This window comes from Peromyscus eremicus, chromosome 3 (assembly GCF_949786415.1).
Source record: "Peromyscus eremicus chromosome 3, PerEre_H2_v1, whole genome shotgun sequence".
NCBI lineage: Eukaryota > Metazoa > Chordata > Mammalia > Rodentia > Cricetidae > Peromyscus > Peromyscus eremicus.
Genome location: NC_081418.1, coordinates 153,466,572 through 153,477,676, shown reverse-complemented (window position 1 = coordinate 153,477,676; position 11,105 = coordinate 153,466,572).

Genomic DNA, 11,105 nt, shown 5'->3' with positions numbered 1-11,105 from the left:
TAACCCACTCAGGAAAATGTTATGAGAAGTGTGTGCTACTTGCATATTCATGAGGAACTGTGTGCTTCTTGTATATTCATGAGGGACTTACCATTTAGCTACATGTCAGAGCTAAAGACTGGCAGAAGAGACCAAGTCTGGAAGGCCGTCCTACCCGACTCTGCTGCAACTGAGGCTGGAGTATCTCCTGAACAAACCAAGCTTTAAACATTTGGTCTAGAATAGAAAAGAAAAATATCTTCTTTGCATTTTATTTCTCCTCCTGACTATATGTATAAAAAGAGTCAAAAGTCTAAAAAAAAAATCACTGTCTTTAGCTTGATAACAATCAGTTGATGCTTTCCTCAAATATGCTTGGGAAGGCGGTGGGGAGAGGGCTTGATCTGAGACTTGATCCCCAGATCCCACATATAAGCTGGGTACAGTTGCTGTCTGTGACCTCAGTGCTGGTGGGGGGTGGGAGGGGGTAGGGTGGAGACAGGGGGATCCTTGGAACTTGCTGGCCTGTCAGTCTTGACAGTTGGTGAGCTCTGGTTTCAGAAAGAGATCTGACTCAAACAAACATAAGTAGAATAGTGAAAGACACCTGATACCAACCTGTGGCCTCCATACACATGTGTTTGCACACCTACATGTGCACACCCTCAGAATCAAAGATGGGCATAAATATCCCCCCTCTTGCGCGCGCACGCTCGCGCAAACACACACACACACACACACACACACACAGACGATTGGAATTCTGTCTCCTGAGAAGTTTACTTATGACACCTCCATGATTTTAGAGATTTTAAGTTATTTCCAAACAAATGTATGTCTTTATCCATTCTTCCCTGTTTTCATGGAAGCAGATGGAACATTGAATATTGGCAATAAAACCACTCAGAATGGAGTTACAGCTGTGTGGAAGCTGGAGGAAGTCTGGAAGAGAGGGACACTCCCCCCCCCCCACACCAGGTGGGTTGCATGTTAGGGAAAAGACACTTTTCCCAGGATTCCATGGTGATTCTGTTAGGAATTGAGCTTGGTCATGTGCTCAAGATCTCCACACCTTCCCGCATCACTGCTGGGCTAGTTCTGCACCAGAGGGCATTTTCTGAGCTGCAGGCCGCACTCGGCTCTGTGGCTCCTGCGTCAACGCGCTCACTTTGATTTCTGCAGCAAGGACAGCTCTATGTATTTACTTCAGAAGCAACTTAGAAGACAGTCCCAGGACTTGGCTGGAAGGTTCTTTTGTTCAGGGACACAGGAATCTGAATGACTTGGCACAGTCAAGAAAAGAACCTGTGACCTGGGAGAAGCAGCCATCTTTTAATTAAGCATGGAGAGAACACAGTAACTTTCCATCAGAGGGAGGGGATGCTTCCATAATATTCTGCTGGAATAGTATAACACATCAGTGAACAAGGTAGCCGGCCGCAGGGCAAGAAGCTGGGTACAGGCCCCAGGTCCTCAGGGAGTGAGAGGACCCTGGCTCTCAGGAGCATTCTGGTTCTTGGTCTCTGTTCAGCCTGCTTTGCTGTGCATTCTGGTTGTTAGAGCCGCTGAGTTAAGAGAGGTTTGAGGAATCAGTTTATGAACACGAGGAAAATGTACCTGCAAGGGATGACCAGGCCCCTGGACCAATGCCCAGAATGTCTCATCCATCTTTCCTCTATTCCTATGTTGAAACGTGGACTCTTGGTGTGAAATTCAACCCACATCTCAGCAGAACAGAGCAGATGAATGCCAGTACTCAGGCCATTTTCTCCTTTTTCTCAGTCTGAGACCCCAGCCCACAGAATGGTGCTGCCCATGTTCAGGGTGGGCCCTGCCCACTCTGGAGACACCCTTACAGGTACATGGGTGCCTTGATACTGTCCTGAGTGTTTCTCAATCTCCTCACACTGGTAGTAAATGAGATTCCAGTGAGGCAGGGTCAGAAGGCCAGGCGTCTGCCTCAGTAACTCACTCCGATCTGGCCATATGTCAAATGTCGCCTTCCCTGGGGGGTTACGGGTACTGAGTGACGTCAGGGTGGGCTGGCTACCTCCCTCCAGGGTGGAGTGACAAGAGCCAGTGTTGAGAACCTCCCTGTATCCAGCCTCTTCTGCCCTGTTAACCCTCCTGGGCCCAGTTCCCTGAATGGAAAGGAAGACTGGAGAGATAAATGCTGCCATGAAGGAAGAAGTGTCACCCTGTGAGAGCAGCTTGTGTCTTCTGCAGCCATTGCTAGACCCTCCTAAGGCCAGGAAGGGGGACGCCAAGGTCACCACCAAGAACATTTGCAAAGAGCTCTAGGGAAGAGGTACTGGACTCTCCTGCCACCAGCTCAGTGCTGACGGCTGCTGTGACCTGCAGATGGTCAGCAAGGACAGAGACAGGCAGAATGAGCTGGTGGCCCCATCCTGCCGGGAACACTCACCACAGAACACAGCAAAGATATTCTCTCTGGGACAGCCCACGCTGTCTTCCTAAAGAAGTCTTCCTTGCAATATCTAATTTTCTGGTGGTAGGAGCTGAGTGAGTGATTTGGCCGGCGTTCACCACCCAGATCTGAAAGCTTGCATTGGATTGTCTAGTCCTGCAAAGAACCTCATTGTGATGCATAATGAAGACAGAGTGGTAGGTCAGAGAAAGAGCAAACAGCAGAGAGTCACAACACTGTCCCTCAAGGAAGGAAACTTCTGTTGAGTTCATTCGGTTAAAACGCTAGATTGCAGGAGGGGTCAGAGTCTAGAAGGGGAGAGAGAGGAGGTCTGCTGGGGGGGGTGTCAAAACACTGCTCTCTAAGACCCTGCTTTGTGTCTGGGTCCCGCCCCCACCACAGTGCTCCCCCCAACCGCAGTGCCACCCCACCCTACCACAGTGCTCCTCCACCCCACCACAGTGCTCCCCTCTTCCCCACCCCACCACAGTGCTCCCCTCTTCCCCACCCCACCACAGTGCTCCCCCACCCCACCACAGTGCTCCCCCACCCCACCACAGTGCTTCCCCACCCCACCAGTGCTCCCCCACCCCACCACAGAGCTCCCCCACCCCACCACAGTGCTCGCCTCTTCCCCACCCCACCACAGTGCTCCCCTTTTCCCCACCACAGTGCTCGCCTCTTCCCCACCCCACCACAGTGCTCCCCTCTTCCCCACCACAGTGCTCCCCTCTCCCCCACCCCACCACAGTGCTCCCCTCTCCCCCACCCCACCACAGTGCTCCCCTCTTCCCTACCCCACCACAGTGCTCCCCTCTTCCCCACCTGTTACAATGATCTTGACTAAACTGAGGAGAGACGAGGAAAATACTGGAGTCCAGCAGCACAGACATTTAAAAAACAAATGGAGCCGTGTCCTAAAGACCGTCACTTGTTTAATAGCTAAAATTAGGCTGAAATTTTTATGAGTGTTTATTTACTGGGGTAGGGAAAGAGGGGAGAACCCACAGAAATACTTGAGGGCAGTCACTTATTGGGAGAAAAAAAGACGTTTTCTGTTTATACTCAGCAAATAGGATTTTTCGAATGTATTGAGTGTGTTAGTCACTCTTCACATTGATGCGACCAAACTCGTGACAAAGGCCACTGAAGGGAGGAAGGCTTCAGCCTGGCTTGTGGTTTGAGGGACACAGTTTACCGTGGAGGGGAAGAGGTGGTGGGTGGGGCATGTAGCTGAGACTTTTATCTTGTTTCTCAGAGGAACAGTAAGCAGGGAGAGAGGAACGCTTAACACTGGTGCTAAGCAGGAGCTCCCTCCTCCCCTTTGTGTGTGAGTGCTGAGTGCTTGTGTGAGCAGGTGTGAACACTGGTGCTAAGCAGGAGCGCCCTCCTCCCCCTTTGTGTGTGAGTGCTGAGTGCTTGTGTGAGCAGGTGTGAACACTGGTGCTAAGCAGGAGCTCCCTCCTCCCCTTTGTGTGTGAGTGCTTGTGTGAGCAGGTGTGAACACTGGTGCTAAGCAGGAGCTCCCTCCTCCCCCCTTTGTGTGTGAGTGCTTGTGTGAGCAGGTGTGCTTGCTCGTGGGTACACACAGGGGCAGATTAACAGCAGCTTCCTCCTCAGTCGCTCTTCACATTGTTTTTTGAGACAGGGTTTTGCCTCAACTTGGACCTTGACAATCAGCTGGACCGGCCACCAAGCTCGCCACTAGGATCTACCTATCTGGCCACTCAGCCATCTTTCCAAATGTTATCTCTTTTAAAATTCACTTTGGTACCCCAGTCTAAGTGATTATCTCACCCACTTTGAGAGGAGCAGCCTTCCCAGTCTTCCCTCACCTCAGTTAATCCTTTCTGGAAACACAGACCTATGCAACAGTGTGCTCCACAAAGTCCCCAGTGTTTCAATAAAGCTGACAATAAAACTCAGTCATGATACTGGAGAAAAATTACTTCCCTGAACCTACTCAGTTATGTTTTCTCCAGTGTCACAGGGAAGTGGAAGAGAGAGAGGAAGGAAAGAAAGAAAATGGAGGGAGAAGAGAATGGGAAGGAAGGGAGGAGGAAAGAAGAAAGGAAGGAGATGGAAGGGAGGGAGGGAATTAAAGAGGAGCGGGCAGGAAGAGGTAGACCTCTTTATCCACTTCTTCCCAGGAGATGGCTGTTGAAGTGAAGGAATGACCACACTGCCCTCTTAGGGGACACCCTATGTCTGCTGTGCTGTGTGCAGTCACTGGACAACAAAGCTGAGGTCCGCCCCCTGTGTAACTGTCACTCAGGGGTCTGAGGTCTGTCCCCTGTGTAACTGTCACTCAAGGGTCTGAGGTCCGCCCCCTGTGTAACTGTCACTCAGGGGTCTTAGGTCCACCCCCTGAGCAACTGTCACTCAGGGGTCTGAAGTCCGCCCCCTGCATAACTGTCACTCAGGGGTCTTAGGTCCACCCCCTGAGCAACTGTCACTCAGGGGTCTGAGGTCCACCCCCTGTGTAACTGTCACTCAAGGGTCCTCCTCCAGTTGGAGCTTGGATGGCTCCTTTCAAGATCACTATCCCTTCCCATTCTTCATAATGTAATGGGCCATTGTCTTTTTTCAGTATTTTAACATGAATCTCTTCCTAAGTCTTTTGTTTTTTGTCTTGTGCCTAAGTATCATTTACTTTCTTGCCTGGGATGTCAGCAGCAGAGGCTGAATCAATTCTGTCTAGCACATTTGTGAAAAAAATGAAGTTTTGGGAAATAATTTTCCCCAGACACACAAATGGATGAATTGGTGTAATAGATATTTTTTCCCTTGGTTCCTAGAAAAAAAAGTAAAAATGGGTTCTCTCTGCCAGAACAGGGAAGGTTTATCTATTTCAATTCTTTACAGTTGATGCCCCCTCAAGGTAATGTCTGTAGTTATTTGTACAAAGGGATACCACTACAGGGGTCTGGTTGTTTACACACACACACACACACACACACACACACACACACACACACACACACGAGAGAGAGAGAGAGAGAGAGAGAGAGAGAGAGAGAGACAGACAGACAGACAGACAGACAGAGATTTTTTTTTTCTCTTCTTGATGAGGAGGTATCTGCCTCTACATACTCCTACCAGGGTCAAAACAATCGCCAAGTTGTCAGAACAGAACACCTGTAAATGGAGTATTTTATTGGCGCAATCAGCATGGGATGCCGCCATTACAGTCTGAAGTTGCACAAGTGTATCGTTGTTAAGGTTGGGAGAAACTTTCCGGAAAAAAAAAAAAAAAAAACAGACTTTCACTCCTACATGATTTTGATTTTATAGGAGACTATAACTTTTGGAATTCCTATTAAAGAAGAGGGCTGGTTTTCATAGATGCTTCTAGAAGAAACAATCCTGTCTTCTGCCAACAGGCGATCTTAAAAGGCTGCACAGGTACCTTGTAAATCCCCACAGTTAGCCTGTGTCTGTGGTGAATTGATTGCTCTGATATCACTAATAACGCAGACATTTACTATCTGGTATGACTTCATTGGAACACTCACCTCAGGAACACTTAGATCACAGGGTCTAAGAAAAGCTAACTTGGGGTTACAGTTGGAAAAGCAGAGCTCTGAGATACAGCCTTGGCAGTGGTTCTGTTACTATTTATAGAAATAGATCTGCTTTCTTTCTGGCCAATAGTCTTCACAAATGAAGTAGCGAAGGCCAGTGTTCAGATGTGTGTTTCTGAGCATTTGCATGCTTTAAAATGGTTGTCTTCTAGACCCCTTTTCAAAAAATGTCTTTTCCTAGACAACAGAGGGTACCATTTCTGCTAAATAAGGACAATAACAGAACATTTTTGTAAGTGATAAAGATTCCAAAGAGATTGTTTCTTCTCTTCTTCTGGGTGTTCTGGAAGAATATCTGCAGCCCTGGGTGAGACCGGACGTCCAGGTGAAAGTCTGAGAATGAGTCACCCTGTCTGTGTGTGCCATGAGGCAGGTCTCAGAAACATGGATTTCCTCAATTGTCTGGAATTCAAAAAATTAAAAAATAAACTAATGAGCCATTGCTATAATAAAGTATTGGAGACAATCGATTTATCAGGGGAGAGGCTCCTTTTAGCTCCTAGTTTGGAGATATCCATCCACGGTTGGTTGATTCCATTCCTTTTGGGCCTGTGGGAGGCAACACAACATGGCTGACGGTTGTGCTGGAACAAAAGACAGTCTCTCTGTGGCCCAGACATGAAAAAGAGAAGGAAGGAGACAGGTATGATCCCCTTAAGGGCATACCTTTATGACTGGAAGACATTCATCTTTTAAAACCTTCACTTCCTTCAACAGTGCCAAGGAAGGGTCTGTCTTTAGCACAGGAGCATTTGAGATCCAGACTACAATCTGTGAGTTCACCTTCATGGAAGATAGGAAGTCCCATATCATTAAGAAGACTTGATTAAAGCTGCTGAGGGGTCAACAGTCTCACCCAGATGTGAACCCTGTGAGCTATATAGTTGACCAGTGTGGCAGGATCACATCCAGCAGTGTAGTAGTGGCACAGATCAATCACTTTCTGATTGGACTGAAGGCCTGCTCCATTGGGAGAAATGCAGGCTTGCTGCCCTCGATTTACTCAAGAACTCCCATGGGGAGCTCATAGCCCACAGGGATGAACCTACTACTGTTATTTTACTAAATGGACAAAGTATTAAACTGACCTCTAAATCTGTATCTCTGTACTAATAGGTTAGTGTGTAGCTCCCAGACCTCATCAGAGAAGAGTCTTTGTGTAGTGGACAGCAGGTAAGCAGAAACTTACATAACTAGCCAAACTGCAGAGAACAAGACAATGGGGTGCTCAACCCTCAATGGAGCATCTGTGTTACATTCTCTCTCCCAAACCTCAGGGACCATCACAGAAGAAATGGTGTAAATGTAAAGATGGCAGAAATGTTGTAAAATCAGAGGTTGTGGAGGATAGGGCCCCAGGAGGTGAGGACAGTGTCTTCTAGACTTGACAGGGTGTCTGTACTCATAAACTCATAGCAGCTGTGGTTCCATCCTGGAGGTGAGCATGCATGAGCTCACGGTAACAGAGCAGCTATCGATAGTGTATAGCTTGTGGGGGCCTCCAGCCTGGCTGCAAAAATGCAAGTCCTGAGGCACACGCCCCACACATGTACAGACATATACACATGTACACATATTCGCAAGGACACATACATGCAAATAAGTTATCCTTTTTAAAAAATGGTATTTGAAGCTAAAGGTACCTTCTACAGAATAGATTTCAGCCTTGTGATTTGGGCCCCCAGAACAGACTCTATATGATTGGAGCACACACAAGGAGACTATGTAGACCATGCAGGGAACATCAATGCTAGAACATGGAAATGACCCAGGGAGGCAGCCTGCCAATTAAAAGTGCATTATTAAGCTGGCAACCACAGAGAGTGGCTAGTGCCTACTCTGAGGTGAAATGTCAGAAACATGCCAACACTGGCCTCAGAACTGTCCTGCAAGGCAAGCTAAGGAGCTTCTAGGGCTCACTGGCAGAGGGCTGCTTCTGAGGGCTGCCTCAACCCCGGTGCTTACATTTTGCAATGTATGTAGCCAGACTGGCTCTCAGCTCCGGGAAAAGCCCTCAGGTCAAAGATACAAATACTGGTGGCTGGCTGAGACCCAAACACGTTGAAAAGCCAAGGAGTACAGAGCAGGGTACTGACAATCTCTGCTGTGTTTCAAATTTTACAAAACAAGGGCTTGAGAGACGGCTCGGCGGATCAAGCCCTTGCTGCACCAGCCTGACGACCTGAGCTGGACTCCACAGCGTTTTCCTCTGACCTCGGCTGTGGCGTGCATGCATCACACACCCCACATATGTACACATTATACACACACAGGATAATAAAAGTTTTAAATGTACTTTGTGGTGCCTTAAAAGAAATCTTTCCCCTAAACAACTCCGTTCACTGTTTTGCCTCTACCCACCCCACTTTCCAACACGCCTGCTAGAATCTTTGTTACAACCATTATTTAAAACTTTTTTTCCCTTTGAACTGAGTATTGGCATTTATAATGACTTCCAGGAAGTCTTTCTGACTCCCCCCGCCCTGCAGAGATGTTGCTCAAGGTACTTGCCACTTATCCATAAACGCTGTCCTGTGTATGTGGTTCCTGAAAGATGGCCACCCTGCCTGCTGCGTCTGTTTTTATTCACCTTTGTGGCCTCACCCCTTGGCCTAAGGCCTGGTATACAGGTATCTACATAAGGTAGATAATGAGTATGAACAGATCCCTTCAAACAGAACCCCATTGCTTTGTAGGAACATACACAGAATAGACATTCAGGAAGAAAAACATTCTTTGCGAGACAAAAACATGCGTGAGTCTGCCCTGCTTGGTTTTGTTGCCAGTCTGACACTTGGGAAAAGGGAACTGAAAAATTGCCTTGATAGGAGAGGCCTCTGAGGATGTGCTACGCGTGCGCGATTGAACCTGGGCTACACATAAAAGGTGGTTGGAGGCCAGAGAGGTGGCTCAGCAGCAAAGTACTCACTGCTCTTCCAGAGGACCTGAGTTCAGTTCTCAGCACCCACATCAGGTGGCTTCCAACCATCTGCAACTCCAGCTCCAGGAGATTCAACTCCTCTGGCCCCAAGGGCACCCATGCTCATGTGCTCTTACACCTTCACATAATAACAGATAATAATAAAAATAAATGACATGTGTTTACAAAAATAAAAGAAAGGTAGCTGAATGAGAGCCCAGAAACGAACCAGGAAGTGACCTCTCTGCTGTGGTCTCTGCTTCAGGCTCCTGCCTTGGCTTTCCTTGAGGGGTGACAGGCTCTGATGAGTCAGCTGAAATAATAAACCCTTCCCTTCCCAAGTTGCTTGGGGTCAGTGTTTCATCACAGCAGCAGAGATGGAAAAGGAAATGTTCTGCTAAATAAACACGACCTCAGCCTTCCACACACATGAACTTTTACCTAATTCCATAGGTGATCAATTGAGTTCATGTCCCTGAAGCACAATGTTTCAGCTCCTCATTAGAGCAGTCACTGTGTATAAACCTGTGTTTTGTGTCCCCCTGGCCCTTCAGGATGTCTGCTCCTTTCACAGGACAGCACAGACAATGCTCTCTGTGCAGACCCAAGCTTAGGGGAGGTAGACTGGCAATAACTCACTTAACTCAAAGTGTCTCAGTCACTGTCCTATTGCTGTGCAGAGATGCCACAACACAGCATCCTTTACAAAGGGAAGCATTTAACTGGCGCTGGCTTACAGTTCAGAGGTTTAGCCCATTAATCGTCATGGTGGGAAGCAAGGCAGCATGCAGGCAGACATGGTGCTGGAGAAGGAGCCGAGAGTTCTACATCCAGATACACGAGCAACAGGAAGGAAGGAAGAGAGGGAGGGAGGAGGGAGAGGCAGAGACAGAGACAGAGACAGAGGAGAGACTGACTCTGGGACTGGCTTGAGCTTTTGAAACCTCAAAGGCCACCACCACCATCCCACCCACCCCCAGTGATATAATCCTCCAACAAGGCACATCTACTAATGTAGCTGGAAGTTTTCCTGTGTCCTGCCAGACCCACGGCCAGGACAAATCTCTCCCACTCGTGTCCCCCAAGTAAGCACACAGAGGCTTATATTAATTATGAACTGCTTATTACTGACTAACTCTTACAGTTAAATTAACCCGTAATTCTTATCTATGTTTAGCCATGTGGCTTGGTACCTTTTCTCAGTTCTGCCTTGTCATTTTGACTCCTCTGTGTCTGGCTGGTGACTCCTGACTCTGTCCTTCCTCTTCCCAGAATTCTCCTAGTCTGCTTGCCCGCCTATACTTCCTGCCTGGCCAATCAGCATTTTATTTATCAAACAATCAGAGCAACACATATTCACAGCATACAGAACGACATCCCACAGCATACTAACCCTTTCAAAGAGCACCTCTCCCCAAGTATTCAAATATATGCACCTATGGGGGCTATTCTTATTCTAACCACCACACAAAGTAAACAATATTTCTGCATGGTTACGTCATTTGTAAAGTGTACTAAAAGAAAAGTGGGCTATTAGTCAGGTAGCCTGAGAAATCCTCTTTGGGAGATGCTTATTAAACAAGTTTACAAGCCAGGTGCCATAGTGCACACTTTTAACCCCAGCACTGTGGCGGCAGAGGCAGGTGAGTGTCTGAGTTTGAGGCCAGCCTGGTCTGTACAGGGAGTCCCAGGCCAAGCAGCTGAGAGTTACAAGGTCAGAGATGCTGTCTCTATTCAAAGGTGTTTCCAGAGTGGTTTGTGCCCTCGCCCTGCAGTCGAACTGTGAAGTTACTGGGAGATGTGATAAAGCACTCCCTCAGGGACCCCTAAGACTCTGAAACCCTCTGTCACCAAGACAGGTCTGGGGTAGACTGGGTGCTCTTGAATTTTTTTCTCTCCTAGGGATCTAAATTATGGCTGTACATTTTAAATGGGATCAGAATAAGAAATAGATTCATCTCTAGAACAGAGAGCAAAATGCTGCTATTTATTCTGTGACATGTTACTTTTGGGCTCCTGGGTCTCCGTCTGACACAGAACTAACTTTTCTAGGAACTGTAGTACATAGATCACAGAGTCAGTATGCTGACTTGGCTCTCACGACCTTTAAGCTAACCTTATCAGGGGGATTTGGATGTCAGAAAGAAGTATTCCAAAGCTAGCTGGACTCCACGCTGGAGAACAGGCAGCAGCA